Source organism: Anticarsia gemmatalis, chromosome 8, assembly GCF_050436995.1.
Source record: "Anticarsia gemmatalis isolate Benzon Research Colony breed Stoneville strain chromosome 8, ilAntGemm2 primary, whole genome shotgun sequence".
Classification (NCBI taxonomy): Eukaryota; Metazoa; Arthropoda; class Insecta; order Lepidoptera; family Erebidae; genus Anticarsia; species Anticarsia gemmatalis.
Genome location: NC_134752.1, coordinates 4,569,064 through 4,588,381, shown reverse-complemented (window position 1 = coordinate 4,588,381; position 19,318 = coordinate 4,569,064).

Sequence of the window (19,318 nt, the reverse complement as noted above, 5' to 3'; positions counted from 1 at the left end):
AATTATTGATTTGTTTATTTTTTGCCTGATGGGTGATAGGGATCTAATGGGCGATTTGACTATCGAAAAAACTGATCAGCGCACATCGCGCCTTTTGCAAAAACTATTTACTTCAAATATTTTCAAATATTCAAACGGTCAAACGCTCGCTAGAAGTTGTTAGAAGTACGTAGTTGCACTAGTTAGAAGCAACTGCTTAAGGGTTTGCGCAATCCACGACCTTTGCATATTCCGGTTAAATAGAAAAAAAAGCAAGTTTCAATATCGGAAAAATAGCTCAGATAAATGTTCCACCATAATTATAGTTGAGTATCACCTGTAACATTTCAATTGACCTTTCACGAGGTCACAATAGAAATACCGCCGCTGTTTTTTCTACCTTCCATCGATCATTCGTCCCTGGTATATAAGACAAATGATCTGTGAATTTTTCAAGTTCCCTTCGTTTCCTATTTTTCTCCCTTCTATTTTTATTTGCTTCCCCTATACGGTTTATTATGGTAATGATGAATAATACCATTCTCTTATTTTTATGACAAGAGTTTTATTTGACTGACCGTTTGTACGTATATTGGGCTTATATTCTATTAGATGGTGATGCTTTGTACGCACTTTTGAACATGGGCTTAAGGAAGTTTGGACAGCGATCTCTTATGTATATGACTATTTTGGTTCTTGTGTTATAAGTGAGTGGAAATAGTGGTGCACGGTTGGCTGAATCTATTCAATGACTAATGATAAACAGGAGAGCATGGGATACATGTGCGAGATCGTGAATTCGCAAAAGGGACGTTTCGTAGAAAATTGCCGCACAAATGATGTACAAAGCTAGGTACAAGACTACTTCCATGTTTAGTTCTTGGGAAATAGCTGAGAATACAAAAGATACGATTCTATCTCCCTTGTTCTATTCCTTTTGGAATTTTTAAATCGATTCGTTGAAATCCATACCATTCATTGTTGTTATTATTACTTTCATCGCTTTTTATAGTTTCTGGGAACACTTATACTTTTTGTACAGGTAATTAGCAAAATTATTAAGATTGAACATTACATTTGCGTTCAAAGTTACTTTCTAGTCTCTTAAACAAACATCAGCATAAGGTATTAACAGCCCACAATATAAGCATTTATCTTCCGTATTTCAATATCTTACGTATAGCGAACAAATACTCATATATCTTGTCAACGATTGTTCGGATACAGACACTTAAAGTTACATTCGGTTCAGCGATGACCCTCACGGTAACCGTTCCTTTGATCGTCGATCGTAATCAAAACGATTGGAGCAAAAAACTTTAAGGGAGAACTGGTATGTGGTAGACCTTCGTGGAAAACGCCCGGTCCACTGTACCTATTGTAATACAACTGGAATTTACACAAGGTTTGGTGTTGTAGCCTCTTGCTTAATGTGCTTTGAGTGTAGAGATCTCTTATACGTGTATTATACACTCATTGATAATAATCTACATCTCACAGGTAAAAAAAACTTATTAATTTCCTTGGATCAGGTCAACTTATGAGGTAGTCTTTCTCTTACTTTCTCATCGTAAGAGGTTAGTGGTCAACCTAGTGTCATAGTTGTTCAAGTCGCCCGAAGAGGCCAGTAGAGAATAATGAAAATTATGCAAATATTTCTGTAGTGCGACTTTGTACATTTGACACTTTTTTATATCGAGAGTTACCTCTAGCACCTGCTAGAGGCGCAGATCAGTCTTTGTTGATAACTAGCCGGTTATCGGTAGTTAATAGTGGCAGAAAATCGGGCTACTGTTGTCGTAGATGTAGATTTTGTGTTTATACGAAGAATCTAGAACGCAAATTTCGAATTCTAGTAGAAAAAAATATTTACACAGTTTTTAACAAGCTGCATGCTATAAAGGTAATAAGCTAAACTCATTAAATACCTAAAACTAAGCAGAAACGTTAGCCTCCCGTTAACAGGACGTGCCATGTTAAAGCGCTACTGATTTTAGATTATGGTTCGTACTTAGGTGCCCGCTCGTTGCCAAATAGCCGCTGCACCAACTAATCTATCTTTGTACTCGGCAGCAACCCGCCTGTCCCAATTAAATATCGGTACAGTTACCAACATAGTTTTGTTCATCGAAAGTTAACCGCTATTTATAGTTTTAATCGATTAAAATTGTTTAACGATTATAAACTATCGCGTTCTATACACAATATAGACGGGTCTCGTGCATATTTAAAGGTTAGCGGTACTTGATTTGTAGCTTAACGTTTCCACCTGATTAAAATGCCATAGCGTGATTAGGTTAATTATTTCGAGTAAATGTAAAACCACTTAAGTCCTCAAATACATTACGGTACAGAAAGTAACCGAAAATATTACACATGGAAAATCAAGGTTGCTTGATGTTTTGGCACTGGCCGTGACGACATATGAAAACCTGTACCGAGTGTTTATGGAAATCATCAGTAACAGAACGTTTTTAAAAGATTGATGATACCGTAAAATTTAGTATTAAAGGGTGCGTAAAATAGATACCGCAAGAGGGTCAAGTTCTCATCTCCGAACGATTTCACTGAGCTAAAAGTTTCAAATGAGATCAATGTCAAGTTCAAAGATCTTTCGTTCCGAAAGTAGAACTCTACAAACATTTTGTTGAACAGTTTTAGATTTTAATTCCTATTTTATTTTGATACCTTGTTTGAGTTCGTGCTGTGGCGTGTGGCGTATTTACTTCATACTTTTTCTCTTCATTACGTGTCAAAAATCGTTTTTAGAAAATAAAAAGAAAATTATACAAAAGATACTATATGGGTATTTAAGTTGTTCAAAACAGTTCACTGCAAGTGATGAAAATAAAATATTTTGCAATTAAAATAATCACAGCAAAGGTACATATTATGTATGTGAATTTCAAACAATTCTATTATTAAATACCTGTCATCAGTTTTTGTATCAAACTTGGATCACTCACTGCCTCTAGCGACCGTCAAAGGAACTAATATAGTATGGACGGCCAAATATCAAACACTGGCTGTTTGTGATATGAGCTAGAGAGTCCGTTATTAGTGCATCGAAAATTCCTGATTGCGCTACCGTACACCTTTGAACTTTGACATGACGTAGAAAATAGATGTATAACGTTACAGCAACTTAGTAACTGGCTTGAGTAGCCGGCTTATAACTTTACGATATAGTAAGAGAATATTGTATGTTCTTTTTCTTGGCAAGCGGTTGTAAAAAATAAGGAACTCAAAAAAATTATCATAGGAATGTAATTGACAATGTTCCAATAATTTTTACTTGTTCCAACGGTGAAGGGAAGTAAATAAAACTTTACTTTACCGAGTTCTAAAAACAGATATTGAAGAGAAAGCAAAGTTTCTGCATTTTACCAGCATCCAGGCCTAGCCTCTCCTCATTTCGGAAGGAGACCCTTTCTTTGACAGTGGGTTCGGTTGCCCAATAGTGAGGTAGTAACGGGTTTTTATAATCTACTAGCTGACCCGCGCAACTTCGCTTACGTCACATAATAGAGAATGGGTCAAATTTTTCCCCGTTTTTGTAACATTTTTTACTCGTACTCTGCTCCTACTGGTCTAAGCGTGATGATATATAGCCTATAACCTTCCTCGATAAATGGGCTATCTAACACTGAAAGAATTTTTCAAATCGGACCAATAGTTTCTGAGATTAGCGCGTTCAAACAAACAAACAAACAAACAATCAAACAATCAAACAATCAAACAATCAAACAATCAAACAATCAAACAAACAAACTCTTCAGCTTTATAATATTAGTATAGATATAGAAAGTACTTCTTAAGATTTCATATTTCAAAAGCATAGTCATGTACACCGACTAGTGAATCCTACCTACATTTTTGCTAGTATTTCTAACGAGTAAAAAGATATTCTCGTCGCGTAACCAAGAAACAAGTTAGCGGACCGTTCTTAAAGGATCCTGTAATTTCCACCGAAGATTAATCTAGATAAGATGGCGGGACAAAATGTTTCGCGTGAAGTTGAAGCGGTGAGCCTGTTCGTGGACGTGCTTTTGTTATGTATCGGCATTTGTAAGGGTGCTCCCACACAGCACTTTTATGACGTTATGCAATATTGTGTAACACGATACTAAAACAATTTAAACATAAATGTTATACCTCAGTTTCTAACGTTATATAACTGCTGTGTGGGAGGGGAGTACTCTCACAGTTTTACTGATATTATCTGAGTCTTTTAGGTCTAAGTATTGATATTTTAAATATTTTTTTGCTACTTTACTCATCAGAGAGGCAATTTCAGACAACTATTAAAAACCCGCAGGCTATTGATAAAACTTATATGAAAAACTGGTCAGTGCCTACAGTTAACGCCGTAGAAACTATTTTTGCAATACATTTTAAATGTCAAAGTCTCGACGCTCGATATTACTTAGTACAGAAAATCATGCTACTGACATTATTTAGTGTACTAGATATCCTCCGTCTCGATGTCGGTAAAGTTAGTCATATTGTGGGTTTTAGCTTATAAATTGAAGTCGTCCCTAACGTAATTATAAAAACAAAGCGATTATGGTAAACAACAATAATCTGTAAACGCAAAAATGATTCAAAACAAATCAAAACACCAAGGAAGTCGTACCTACTACCTATAAAATACTCATTATTATAAAACACAAAACCGCAAAACGACTAAAACAATTTAATATCATAATCGGTACAAAAGCTTCCGAGATTTGCGGGGAGCCACATGACCACGGCACTCGAAGGCAACATTAGGCCACGTATCGTTTACCCTACGTTACCCCGTAGAACCTTATGCTGTGGTGAAGTTGACCGCGCGCGTGGTCAACACTTCCAACTTAGCGGTTGTGGGCTCATGTTATGATGCGAACAATTTTTGGTTTAGGGTGTTTAAATGTAGGTATTATGTGGTGTTAATATAAAATAATATGTTTTATGGACAGTGAATGTGGTAGTACAGAAAGTCTTTAATCATTATTGATAACAGAGTAATTGATAAAACTGTTTATAGGCGTCTTTTACCGCACTGTGTTTCGGGCTCATAAATAGACGTATTATGAAAAGGACGGCTGAGATCAGTTATCACGCTTTCAATCATTTTTATTTGGTATTAAACACGAAAGTCCTCTATCACTTATAATATTTACTTTTACAGGTGATCAAGAAAAACTTTTGTCGAACGTATAATACAAATGTGAGACAATAAAACCGAAGAAGCAAGATACGATGTACTGTCACTGGTAAGAAAATATATAGTAGGTAAATACAGTTAAAACGATATGGTGAAAATTTCATTTGAAGCAGTATTTCATACAAAATCCAGTTGAAACACGTAGACTTGATACACATTATCCGAGCGACATGATTACACGGCGCGGCACAAAGCGAAAACTGTCGTTAGACGTATGGCTGCGTAAACTTTCTGCCATGACAGCTGTTGTTGCCAAATAAATACGCGACCCGTATAGCTCTCGACTCTCTCTCTATAAAGGTGTAGTGTTTGTTTGTCTGTACTGTAGCGCAATTCTGTATAGTCTGTACTGTTGAGTATCGAGAGAACACATGTAAAATGTACTACCAAAATAGTTCTTACAGCACCCGGTAGAGGCGCTAAACAGATCGTGTCTAATTTCTCGATATGTAGTAGGTTGTCGATAGTAGTAGTAGAGAATCGAGTTACAGATGTTTGTTTTGTATACGTGAATGATACTTGTATTTGTAGGTTGGATTGAGGTCTATTGATAGGACCACAATATCGGATGTTTGTTGTTTATATGAAATCTATTTTTAGTTCCTTTTAATGGTTCGCTTTTTCTACATTGAGTGCTCTACTTGTCAACTACAATAATATAAGTTCGGCTAAATATTGTTTTTGCAGAAATTCGGCTTTAATGCAATGTTAAGGTGGGTATGGAACGTATATGAACTAGATATGTTAGTACATCATATATTACATCATGACATCTATCAGATACCTATGTGTGTACTGTAGTTACAAATTTTAATCCCTACTGAAAACAAAAGTAATTAATTCCGATTACCTTCTTCCATACCTTACAAATGATACAATCCGAAGGAAATTCATTTCCAAAATTGGCTTCAGGCGTAACCGCGCGTCACCCCTCCATACACTAAGTAGATAAAGTTGCCATGTCATTCCGCATTACGTATGCTTTGATGCACTACTTGTGTGGTGGACTGTACGCATTCCTTTGTAGCATGGAGTGTTATCTACCCTCACTGCGAGGAATAAAGGGACGACTGTTTATCAATCTGCGTTTTGAAGCGGCAGAAGAGAATCAGCAGGGGAGAGTACTTGGTTAAAACTGCGGTGTCATTATCAGTACATTTCTCTAAGACTATGTACACAACGAATCGATGAGTATCGGAAAATCTATAAGTAGTGTGATTCTCTGCGGTCGGTCTTTTCTATTCTATAGATTTTATACAGACTTTGGCATTTTAAATGTGCTTAAAATAGTTTTTAATCCTACCACTAGGGGCGTTGATCAGATTTTTCATACAAATTTGTCGATTGTCGATAGTGGTAGAAAATAGCAGTACTGATTGATATAATAACAATAGATTTATAAAAAAAATGTTAATAAACCTTATAAGCTAACCGATATTTATTTAGAAGTGGCAAAACCAGCCATATGTCATGAATATTTTAACGCATCCAGCTAAGCTTGTGTTAGGAGTGGATTCACGTACGTTGTGCAACGGCAGGGATACCAACGATGTAGTGCAAGCGAGGGCGGACTAAGACTGCAGATTCTCAAGTCGTATAAAATGTTATTGGATTATAAACAAAATTAAATTATGGAGCGGCGCAGCGAGCGTTTTCTCATTGTATTATATTTTAATACAATTATTTCTTTTTTATAAGAAATAGTAAAGTATTATTTCCATAAATTATATTAATGTTATGACAATCAAACATTACACTTATCTATTTTCGTGTATTGTCTAAAAGGATGATAACGACGTCCATATTTATTTACCATTCAGAGAACCTCCCGTTTTGTTTATCAATTTAACTCACGCATTCATATTAAATTCTAATAGGCGTAAACAGAAACATTCTACAAACATTAGTGTAAACAAAATATCAAGAGAATTACATATAAATAATGCAAAAACAGTACGGTTCGGTTGTAAATTCGGCTAATCGGTCCCGTGCGGGCGCTGACCCAAATTTGTAGGTACCTTTGGCTATTTTCACATGATTACAACGCTAAAGATTATGTACAGTGTTCGAATTTTCAACTGAGTCAGGAACTATGTCTGTCCTAAACAAACTTAGTGGTTAGATCGCGTCAATATTGGGACAACTATCTTTTGAACGTGGTTTAGGTCGCCTATGTTTTTTTTTATTTTTGGTCTGAAATGCTCTATATAAATTGGATTTTTAGTTTAGAAAATCTCGAATAAAAAATTTGTTTCAAATAAAAAAAAGGTTGACAAAATGAAAGAAAAGTAAGCCCGGCCAAGTCACGAAATAAATACACGATCATATAACTGTATTTTTTACGTCTACATTATTTTACTGAAAATAATATCTAAAGAAGTAAAATTCAAGCTGGTTGTACATTTTAAGAGAAAATTTAAATCATTGCTATAGATTTTATGTATATGAATGATGAAAAATTAGATACATTTGATGTATATGAATAAATAAGCTTCAAAATAGTAATGCAGAAGAAAACCCAAACAACAGACACCTAACGATCAATATTATTATTATATCGTCCATCATTTATTTGACGTAGGTTTATCACCAACAAACTACGCATTGATTCTGCGAATTACTTTTGTATCTCAAAATATATAATTCTCAGAACGAATCATGGTTATTTTCGATAAACAAACAGCCTCATTTCACGACATTTTGTATATAGATAGACATTGTGTATCGCCCACGCAGCGTATTCCCTGCAAACATTGAATGACAAACGTTTGTGTTCATACAAAAGTTAATTTTTGCCACTGTTTGGTTTGCGATGTATCGTTCAGATTTGCTCGCAAATTATGAATATGTATTATTAACAAATTTTGGAATTTTAAAATATGTATCTATAGTATAAATGACTTTAAACCATTTGTTATTTTTGCTATAGACCGAAACTAGTACGGAAAATTATTATGAAAAATTTGACGATATAAAATTTATTTGGCGCCGAGTGCAATATTATACCTAAACCAATTGTGAAAAAAGATACGGGGGATATTCCCAAATATAGAAATCGATTCTAAAAACAGCTCGAAATAATAATTCCTGTACCGTTTTTCAAACATTTCGTTATCGGAACGAGGTCATACTGCAGAATCAACTGACCCAGCTTACTAAGTGGCTCTGTTATACTTTAAAAAGTAAATATTCCATTAAATAGGCGATCGATCTTGTTCAACACTTAACAGCCTGTTGACTTGCTAACTTTGAGATTATAAATTCCATTACTGCTAAAGTATTTCATTATTGAGACCTTTGAAAACAGTATTATGTATAAAGTTATTGAGAACTTGATTTTTTGCTTTCTCTTTAGGCTATTTTGACGTGGAACTTTGTTATACGTCCCCACTTTTTGAGGCTCTTTCAAGAGATCCTAAGTAAATTTATTTATTGAAAACCATTTATTTGTAGTTGATGTTGAAGCAGTGGTAGTGCGACGTCTTATGTATGTATGTGTCAGCCTTGTGAAAGAGAAACACACTATCTAATATTCATTAGTAGCCAATCTAGGCGGTAAGATAGTTTTACGAAACTGCTCTTAAAAGGGCTGTTTGGTAAAAAAATAGTAAGAAAGAGGAAGAACAAAGAACTGAATTCCCTGCTGCACTAATAAAATTATCTTACTATTTAACCTCTGTAACCAACAACGCTTTAAAAAATATCGTTTAAGTGCAGACAAGACATTTGGTCTTTCAAAAATAAGTGAAGTTAAACTGCACTTTAAAAGACTTTAATAACTCCGATGAGAAAAATACGATAAATCTCACAAAGTTTATTAAAGTGAGGAGAATTGTCGAATGATAGCATTTTCATTGTAGGTTTGATTCTGTAACGTGAATAAACGTAAATTATGGCACATAAATGTGAAAGGCGTAGTAGAAATGGATTTATACCGTTTTTAATTTGAACTGCTACGGATGGGTTTTGGGTTGGATTCAGTTGTTACAATTTACATTTTCAGTTGCCATTTTTGTATAATTGTCAATGACATGCGATATTTATAATAAATAAATAAAAAATTAAAAACCAACAAAAGAGACACGTTATATTTTGGAGACGTACTTATTCAATTTGCAAAACGTATCAAAATATATAATTATATAAATATACTGTTTAATTTATATACAAGAATTTTATTTCAAAATTCTGGGAACTGTGCGTCAATTTTTCTATGTAAATATTCATTTTCTGCACGCAGACTGGAATCCATGCAACGTTACAACTGGGACTCATTTCTCCCCAGGTATCATCATGACGCCAATTAATTTTTTTTTCAGAGCATAATTACCTGATTTTAAGGTTTCCTTTCATTGAAAAAAAAGGCCGTAACATCCTTTTCTCGATGCAGTTTCTCAATTTATTACTTATATGCTCGTTTGATATTTTAAATTTTATGTTATGTGTCGTATTTTTTTAAATCATAACTTACCTTTATTCGTATTTCTTATATTACAAAAAAAACAAACCATTCATTAACAAAAATCGTCTACGTCTACATCATAGTCGTTAACCCTCTCAAAACGCGCATTACCCCGCAAAACGGCCAGTACCAATTAATTCTTTATCTGCAACATAAAAAAGGGTCCTTCTCTATTGAATTAACCAGAGAATTGTCATTAAACCAATACTGTGTGCGTTATTGGCTAAAAGTGTGTTTGTTTAGGATCGTCCCCGATGTAACGCGGCCGTTTCGTATTCATGAAGCCTTACATCGGTAACAATTTATTAATATTGAAAGGGTGTTGATATTCGTTTTGTTGTAACTGGATAACCTAAGGTTAAGGGCCGTCACGCAGCGAGAAGAATTGTTTAAAAAGTCTTCATGGTTTTTCTTATACAAAGTTTTCCTAGACTACCGCGGTTATTAATGTTACAATATATGCCAAGTCCTTATTCAGCCAGTCAGAAATAAAGTCAGAGAAGTTTAATAACAAAAATATAACTGTTTTTTAAGGATTGCTCAACCAACTGTTATTGAGTACTGTACATTCATACTCCACAAGTAACTGTCAGTACTAAATAATTTAAATGTATAAAGAATTTTCTACATATAAAGTTCTTAGAAACTAAATGCTAACTAAAAGACGATTTTAGTATCCATCTTAAGACCAAGAGCAGTATACACATAGGACCTTCGGGATTCAGTGCAGTACTCGCAAGAGAATTCCAAGTTCTAACAAACTTCAGATCCAGCGGAATTGCGGTGAAAGCTAGCAATGACGGAGTTTATCTAGAAAAAGAACAGAACCTATATAACATTCCACAATGCGTATTGTTGGAGAGGTGGTAAAATGTGCTTGAAGAAAAGTTGTTGTTCAAAAGGTTTTGAAGACCACCTTTTGGATTGAATATTTAAAGCATATTTTGGATTATTATATAAGTTAAATAAAAAAATGCTTATTGGTGTGAATAAGGCAGAAAAAAATTAAGTTGGCTATTCTTCAAATAGTTACCAAATAATGAGGATGTTAGCTCCTATAGCCTTTATTTCTACATATTATCGGATATATATCATCTGTATTAAAAGGTATAAATATAGAACGTACAAAATAAGAGCATTTATTTAAAAAAGGGAATAATTTTGGTTCAAATTATAAAGAAAATGAGCTTAATTTTCCATTAAAACATTTAAATAAGAAATTCAGCATTGCGAACACGCTCTCCGTGATATTTACACCTCAAATAAATGTGTCACGTCACACTTTACACTAATTATGAGAAAAATAAACAAACGAAATTAATTAAAAGCCTCTTGTTTGTTTAAATAACACGGTGATATTATTCGCGATGACTTAATTAATGAAAATCTCGAGTGAACGCTATTTATATAGAACGTTTAAAAAGGGACGACGTATTTGCTTTGGGATGCACATAACTGGGAATAACTCGTCAAATTGTTGAGTTGGAGATCAAAATAAGGGTATATTTCAGTTTACTTATAAATTAATATATTCCCGGATTTAGAATTTTATATTTTTTTGTGACAACAAATATATGGCAATATAAAACACGTCTGAATATAAAACGTATATTTATATGTTTTAATTGAGGTTCGATGTTTTAATTTCATAACAAATAGAACTACTATGTCAGAATCAGTCTGACACCAATAATATGCAAACATTTTTGCTGTTCACATTACTCAGAAAAGTACGTTAATGAAAATGAGACGACCTTTCAGTAGGGATAATCCATTACGATGAATTTTAATCAGTCCTCTCTGCGCTCGAAACATTCCTAACTCCGGTTATAGTAACGATAAGTTTCCATAACGTCAGGTAACTCACGAAATACCAAACAAAAAATACACAACACTATAAAAAGAACTTTTCTGTAAGCAATTGTAGTAGTGTTAGGTAGCGAAAGGTATGTAGGCATTTAGCTCTTACGACCAAAGCAAAACAAGGAAAAACTATTTATTGGAAACGATATAAGTACACCAATAAATGTGTCCCTACTATTATTATATAAACGTACGTGCCTGTTGTATATTGTGCGATGGTACTAAGAGTCAGCGTGTATTTACGACTACACGAGAGCAAAGCGATTGAATTATCGAAACGACGATTTTTTGTCGTACCGTTGATGTAATTGTGAAAATTTCTGTGTTTGTTTCGATAAGGTTATTTCACGCTTAACAAGTAAATTGGATGTAATGTGATGAACAAAATTACAGAGATTTAGATCTATTTCATTCCTGTAATAAAATTGTAGTTTTGTAAAAGTGAATACTATATTATGTGGCCATAAACTCGCTAACTATTACGAGGCTAAAAGCGGGTGTATTTCATTCAGTACCCTTAAATTATAGCCAGTGTGAAGCTATCAGTATAATAAAAATTATATTAAATATAATAATGCAAGCATCTTCATGATAAATTTATTGAAAAGGAAATTTAAAATGCAAACCGGCAAAAAGCGAGGCCTACAGTAGCCGGAACAAATAATTCATCTAACTTCACAATCAGATAACATCCGATGATAATTCTGTCTTGAGGAGTTGCCAGTAACTTAGTTTGGCTTCCTGGTTTCAACAAAGAACTATTTAATGTCTAAAGATAGAATGGAAGGTCAAATAGTTTAATTGACTTTGAAGTTAGCAAGTGCAAGATCGGATTTATATAAGTATTTCTTGTTTTAAAAGTTATTGTTTTTTTTAAACTGTCCTGGGGATGTTAATATAATACACCCAGTATTATATTAAAATCCCAAGGACACCTTGTGAAATAACCTATCAATCTGTAAAATTTTGTTCAAAATGATTAAGTATTTACGTGAAAGGAGGATAAACAAATAAAACTTAAAAATTACGTTAATAATGTTTGCATGGTTTTTATACTTTTGGATTTTTCTTAGCACTCAACTATAGTATAATACTTATCCATGCGATAAATGACCGGTCTGATGATCATTTACCAACGCAGGCCATTTGTAAATGAACTAGTGTCATTGATTACAATGATATGAAAGTTTACTTTACAATATAGGAATGATTTATAACTTTATAACTTATGCAATAATAACGCAACATTACACGCATCAACGCAGGAATTAAAATAATAATATAGCAATTTCCCTTTGATATCATAACGGCACTTGGTAACAATATGAAGTGCATTGAAACGTTTGTATTTGTAACGGATCGGTTAATAGATCAATGTGATTGATATACATATATGTAATTAGTAGCGCGATTCCCTACCACTGTTGACTATCGACAACCGGCTGCGACAACCCGACATTAACTGCAATTTTTAACAACTGAAAGGCAAGAACTATGTGTATCAATTAGTAGGTAATTTTACCTCAAATGATACCTAGGAGTAGGAGAGACTTATAGTACAAATATACTGGACTAGATTCGCATGATCGCGTGTGTTCCACTATACGTCATATCCATGTACCTACATTCATTAATATAATTAACTTGACATAAAGTGTAAAATTTACGTTACAGTTCCGCCCTGTAGTGGCCTACTTTTAAAACAGCTCGTACGCGGAACTAACTAGTAATTCTCACGCTACTACGCAAATAGTTCAATCAATTCACATACTTGAGCTTTTTATATGCTAATATATTTTATGTTTTAAGGCTTGTTAGTATGGCGTGTTAGTTTTGTTTTTATGTTAATGTCGTGGCATATTGTCTTCTGGTAATAAAAAATGCTCAAGTATTTTCGTTTGTAGTATACTTGGTAAGATTTAAATGTGAGGGGCAATTTCTCTCCATATCGTTTACAGGTCAACAAATTTTGTACGAAAATCTGATCAGCGCCTCCAGCGGTCGTCGGCGGAACTATTGTTGCAGTTCATTTAAAATGTCAAGCTCTCCAATACTGTATAGTATCGACTATGGAAAATCGCGCTACAGGATAATGTATTTAATATAAGATATAATTTTATTGCATGTTGATTATATAAATTCTAAGTGGCTATAAAATATTTGCACGCCTACAATGGCAGAATATGCTGTACAAATTTTTATGTAAGACCTTGTAATTTACCATATTCTGGGAAATAAAGATTATTATTATTATTATTATTTTTAGTTTTTACTTATTGTAACTCGGCTGACGCCGGTAATTTTAGAGAGAACACGGGCCGAAGCCAAGTGTAAACCCTGGGAATGTGAGTGGAGTGATGAATATATGAGAGATTATAATGGTAGTAATTATGTGTGCGTAGTAGCTGATCTATTTGTTTGACTGTCTGTTTGAAGGAATTTTCTGACTATCCTACATGTGTTAAGGATAGCTGCTTTTTGTAGCATTTTGTATATGTACGGGGGGAGGTCCAGAGATTTTATTGATTGGTGGAGCTGTTTAGGTATAACTCCAGTGGTAGAAATTACTATTGGTATTATTGTGACATTATTAAGTTGCCACATTCTAGATATTTCAATTTTTAGATCAATGTACTTTGAGAGTTTCTCTGCTATGGTGTTCTGCAAGTTGTGAGTATTAGGTACAGCTATGTCGATGAGTTGGGCAGTTTTGTTGATTTTGTCTATTAGGGTAATGTCTGGCCTATTGTAATGGGTGGTTTTATCGGTTAGTATAGCTCGGTCAAAATATAGCTTATGTGTATTGTTCTCGAGGATTGTTTCTGGTGTGTACTTATAATATGGTATCAATGGTGCAGTTATAAATTTATATTTTAATGCTAATCTTTGGTGTATTATATTGGCTATCTGGTCGTGTCTGTGTTTGTAATCGGTCTGCACTATTGCTTTACAGGCCCCTGTAATATGTTGGATGGTCTCTGAAGCACCATTGCAACGTCTGCAGCTATCTGTTGTAATTGGAGTTCGTATTATATGTTTTTGGAAATTTCGGGTCTCTACTACTTGATCTTGAATCGCTATCATAAATCCTTCGGTTTCAGGAAACAGGTGTCCGTCAGTGAGCCAATCGTTCGACGCTTTCTTGTCGACGTTCAGTTGACTTAGATCCTGGCGGTGCCTGCCATGTAACGCCTTCTGGCCCCATTCTTCTATTTTAGTTTGACTGCTTTTCTGCTTTTCATTATTTTGTTCGGTTTTGTCTGACATATTTAACAGTGTGAATTTGTTATCAGTATAGACTATTGCTTTATGTAGATTTGAAAGTGTAGATTTATAATGGAAGTAATTTCTTAAGACTGTTATTTGTTTATTGTGTAGATTTGTTATGTCAATAATTCCTCTGCCACCCTCCTCTCTTGGTAATGTTTGCCTCTGAATGCAAGCTCTGGGGTGGTGTTTTCTATGCTTGGTCATAGTCGTGTTAATGATGCGTTGTATGTTTTTGAGTTCTGTGTTAGACCATTTAATTATACCAAAAGAGTAGGTTAGGATAGGGATAGCGTATGTATTTACGGCTTTGATAGTGTTTCGTGAGTTGAGTTGGGTGCTAAAGATAGAATTTAATCTGTGCTTGAATTGGTGGGTTAGTGATGCTTTTATTTGTTTGTGGTGGATTTGTTGAGATTGGGCATAGCCTAGATATTTGTATGATTCATTTTCGTTTAGTGAATTTATAGTTTCTCCTGTTTGTACCTCATATGAATACCGATAAGGCTGTCCGGATCTAAATGAATTGATCTTGCACTTGTCGATGCCAAACTCCATTACTATATCACTTGAAACCTGTTCTGTAAAATTTGCTAATTTGAGTAGATCGGTGGGGGTGGTTGCATATAGCTTAATGTCATCCATATAAAGCAGATGGTTAATTTTCAATTTTTGTCTGTCAATTAGTCCGTCAGTCAGTGTGTCATCATAATCTAATAAATAACCGGGTTCTAATAAATTTAACTGTTTTGATAGGGGATTTAAAGCTAAACAGAACCATAAGGGACTAAGGGAATCTCCTGGAAATATGCCGCGTTGGATTTTTATAGGTTCTGTTTCTATATTTCCTGCGGAGGTGGTCAGCCGGAGTCTTATTATTATTATTATTAATACATGCATTATCTGTAACTCCTTCTTGACGAAATAGCTCAGAAGGAATTTTTTGAACCACTGCATGTAGGAATCAAACATCTCACCTCTGCTCTGCACTCGCATATAAATAGTTATGCATCTCGAAATTATAAAACTATAAATTAAAATTTTCTTTGAGACTGCAGTAAACGGGCCAGTTATATGATAACTATAGTAAAAGTCGCGTAATATCTGATTAGTTAAACAGTGTTTTGTCACTTTTTAATCAGTTTTGAAACTGTATACGAGTGAATGCCACAATACAATGTGTGACTACGACGTTTATTAGTAAGACAGCATATGTATCGACTACTATAGATTTATTAAACTTTACTGTAACGGAATCATAAGATAGTTTTCACGTTATCTGAACGCGACGTTTCCATTCTCAAGTTAATTTCAGCTTAGAGTTTCAGCAGTTGGCCGTTGGAGTCGTAAAGAAGTAGCTAAAGCCATGCAAATAAATTCGAATTGCACAAAATAACAGTAAACGGGCCACAGGGTAGCAATTCTGTGCATTCCTAACCGCGAGAGATTGTGATTCTATAGAATTATATACAATGAAACCAGATGTTTTACTCCAATATATCTTTATATAGTTTTGAAAATTATTTTTGTCGATTTCTATAATATCTTATCATAATATATCTTGATAGGAGACTTTATTCATTTTTATTCAGCGAAGAAACGCAGACCTCCATAGGCAGATCAAGACATTTTACTCCTTTGTGTGTCGCAGTCGGGTGAAAAATGACAAAGCAAATAACTTTGAACTAAGTATTATCCGTTTTAACAATAATATGTTTCTAGCTCCTTTATATTTCTAGAACATACAGTTAGATTAAATTTATTGTAGAATAAAGAGGGTTTAAAGCTTTTCCTGTAATGTCTAACTAGCGTACTAATTACAGTTAGAATAAAGCATTTAAAGACAATTTGCTATTGTAGGTAACTATCTAAAGTATTAGAGTGTTAGATTTTAATGTAAGTGTAACAAGAATGATTAAACAGGTAAAAACTAAGACCAGAGCAACAGCGCTTTGAAGAGAATGAAAATGTTGGTTTCGTCTTGTCATTGACACAATAATATCAAAATATTGTTGAACTATGGAATATAAAATAAAATTATTTGTATTAAAATCTGTGTAATAATTAGACAATTAGTGACTAGAGACCAGTTTTTATACAGTCATTTTTTTCCTAGTCACAAAATCCTCAACCAACACAGGGTCAAGGCATATCAAATAAATAACCGTCAAAAGCAACAAAACACGCTTATTTATATTAACATGACAAATAACGAGAAAAGTAATATGCTTAATAGCTTACGACGTAGCAGGGTCACGATGGAAACGTCCCCTACCGGCGAGCGTCCCTTAGAATTATATCAAATAGAATATGAGTTCGGCATTGCGTGTGGTTACCTGATATTTGGTACTAGTGGCCCCGAGTGGCGCCGCTTGCGAAAGAAATTTCACTCCCTATTCCTCCTTTTTTGGGGTGAATTTTCGAAAATTAAAGTAGTCTATGTTTGTTCCCAGGTTTTTTATTGTCTCTCTGCAAAATTTTATCTAATTTGGTATGGCGGTTTAGATGTAAAAGCGTAAAAAACAGGCAGTATTCCTCCTCTTTTGAGGTGTAACAAACAGACAGACAATCGCACGTATAATATTAGTGTAGTTATAGTATGGATATGGATAGTTATTTATACGTCTGATTTTGGTTAAATAGTAGTGTTCCCTCGGTAACGTATCTTTTTTGTGAGATCGATAAATATGATGTCATTAGAAAGGTTTTTGGACGCGATAGTTGCTTTTGCGTTAGTAACTAATCGTACGTATGGTTGGTTATCTTTCTTTCATTTCTCATAGAGCTAGAATTAGAATAATATCTCATAGAGTTAGAATAATATAGTCATACATAATTAATTCAAGCACAATATCTATCCTAGTCCAGTTGACTAAAGACAATTATTGGTGCCAAAACTTTACTTTTTTTTACTTACTTTACTTTTTAATTTAACTTAAGAATGTATCATTATTTTTTTAAACTACACAGTTGACGATATCTGAAGCTGTTTTTTTTAAAGCCATTTTTGTCATTTAGCTTAAAATATAAATTTTAACATTTTGCTTTTCGACTGTAAATAAAAAGAAGTAACAATTGTACAACAAAAATAGCATTAACTTTAAGAACTTCCACATAAAAATCTAACTTAACCTACCTGTACCTTCACAATGTAGGTCACATACGATATGACAATTTCGGATATACCCATAATAACTACGTTGGACCATGGCGTGGGCTTCCCTTTGTCGGTTCCATAGCTGGTGCTCCGTAGCTATAGAACCCAAGGGATAGTATGCGGTACTTCTATTAAAGTAAGCGGAAAGATCGCGTTGTTTTTATGTTCCAACAAAAACTACGGGAAAAATGTATGGGAGATAATAGCGGTTGTAGTGCGTTAGTATAGTTGGTTGAAATGTTAATTTTATTTGAACTGGTGTTGTTGGTTTATTTTTAATATGGTTTTTATTTTTTAAATTCTGTTTTCTACAACTTAATATTAAAAAATAACTGTTTTATCTGAGTTTTGTATTCATTTTAAAAATAACTTTTTTATTTGTGTTTTTGCATTTATTTCAAGTACTACCATAGTAAGTTATATACATTTATTTAAAAAATATTTGCAGTGTTGATTAGCATTTTTAATCAGAAGGGTAAGTTTTTATCAGTCAGGTGGTTTGCGGTGAGGGGCAAGACTTGTGGAAAGGTGAGATGACTTGGGCCGGTTCCAAGATGGATAGCCTGCGATAACGAACAACTAGAAGCCTTTGTCCAGCAGTGGGCTAGCTGACTCTGGCTAATTAAAAGATACAATGAATTGTAAAAAAATAATTACTGCTTCCGTAGCGCGGTCGGTAGTATATTCGACTGCTCATCGTGAGGTCTCGGGTTGGATTCCTGGATCGGCAAACTATTTTATAGATCTCTGCCTACACCTGTCGGGTATGAAATTCGTGATGTTATGTGTTCAAGTATGTGAAAATAATACATTTTATCAATGTGAAGCATAACTAATTTAATCCTGTTAAAACGGTTTCATAATAAAATTCCAACTCCATAATAATGAACTTTCCCAAAAAAACTTTGTAACGTTAATCATAACAATACCGATGTGAAAACGCATCTGTTCCAACTTGACTGTATTACGTTTCATGATAAATTATTTGTAAGAAACCTGTCACGTTGCAGCACATGCGTACCCTCACGACACGTCCAAAATAGGGTAGACAGCATGATTTACACATTATTACCAAGCATTTTTCAAAATATTGGTATATTTTTTTAAACTAGGGTAGTTCAGCTCATAATTTACTGGAAAATCTACTCGATATTTTAGTTTTTAGAAGCGTGTGCGGTGTTAATAGTTTTGTTTTTGCTTTTAAAAGAAAAGGGGAGAATTTTCAGGGAGTTTTCCCCCTATATTTTTCTTTCATTACAAGCGTGTGAATGGACTTGAACAGTAGAATTATGCATAAGATTTTTTATATTTTCTTGTGTTATTATAGAACCCCCTTGAAGTTTGTTCGTTGAGCTTTTGTTTACCATCACCATAGGTCATA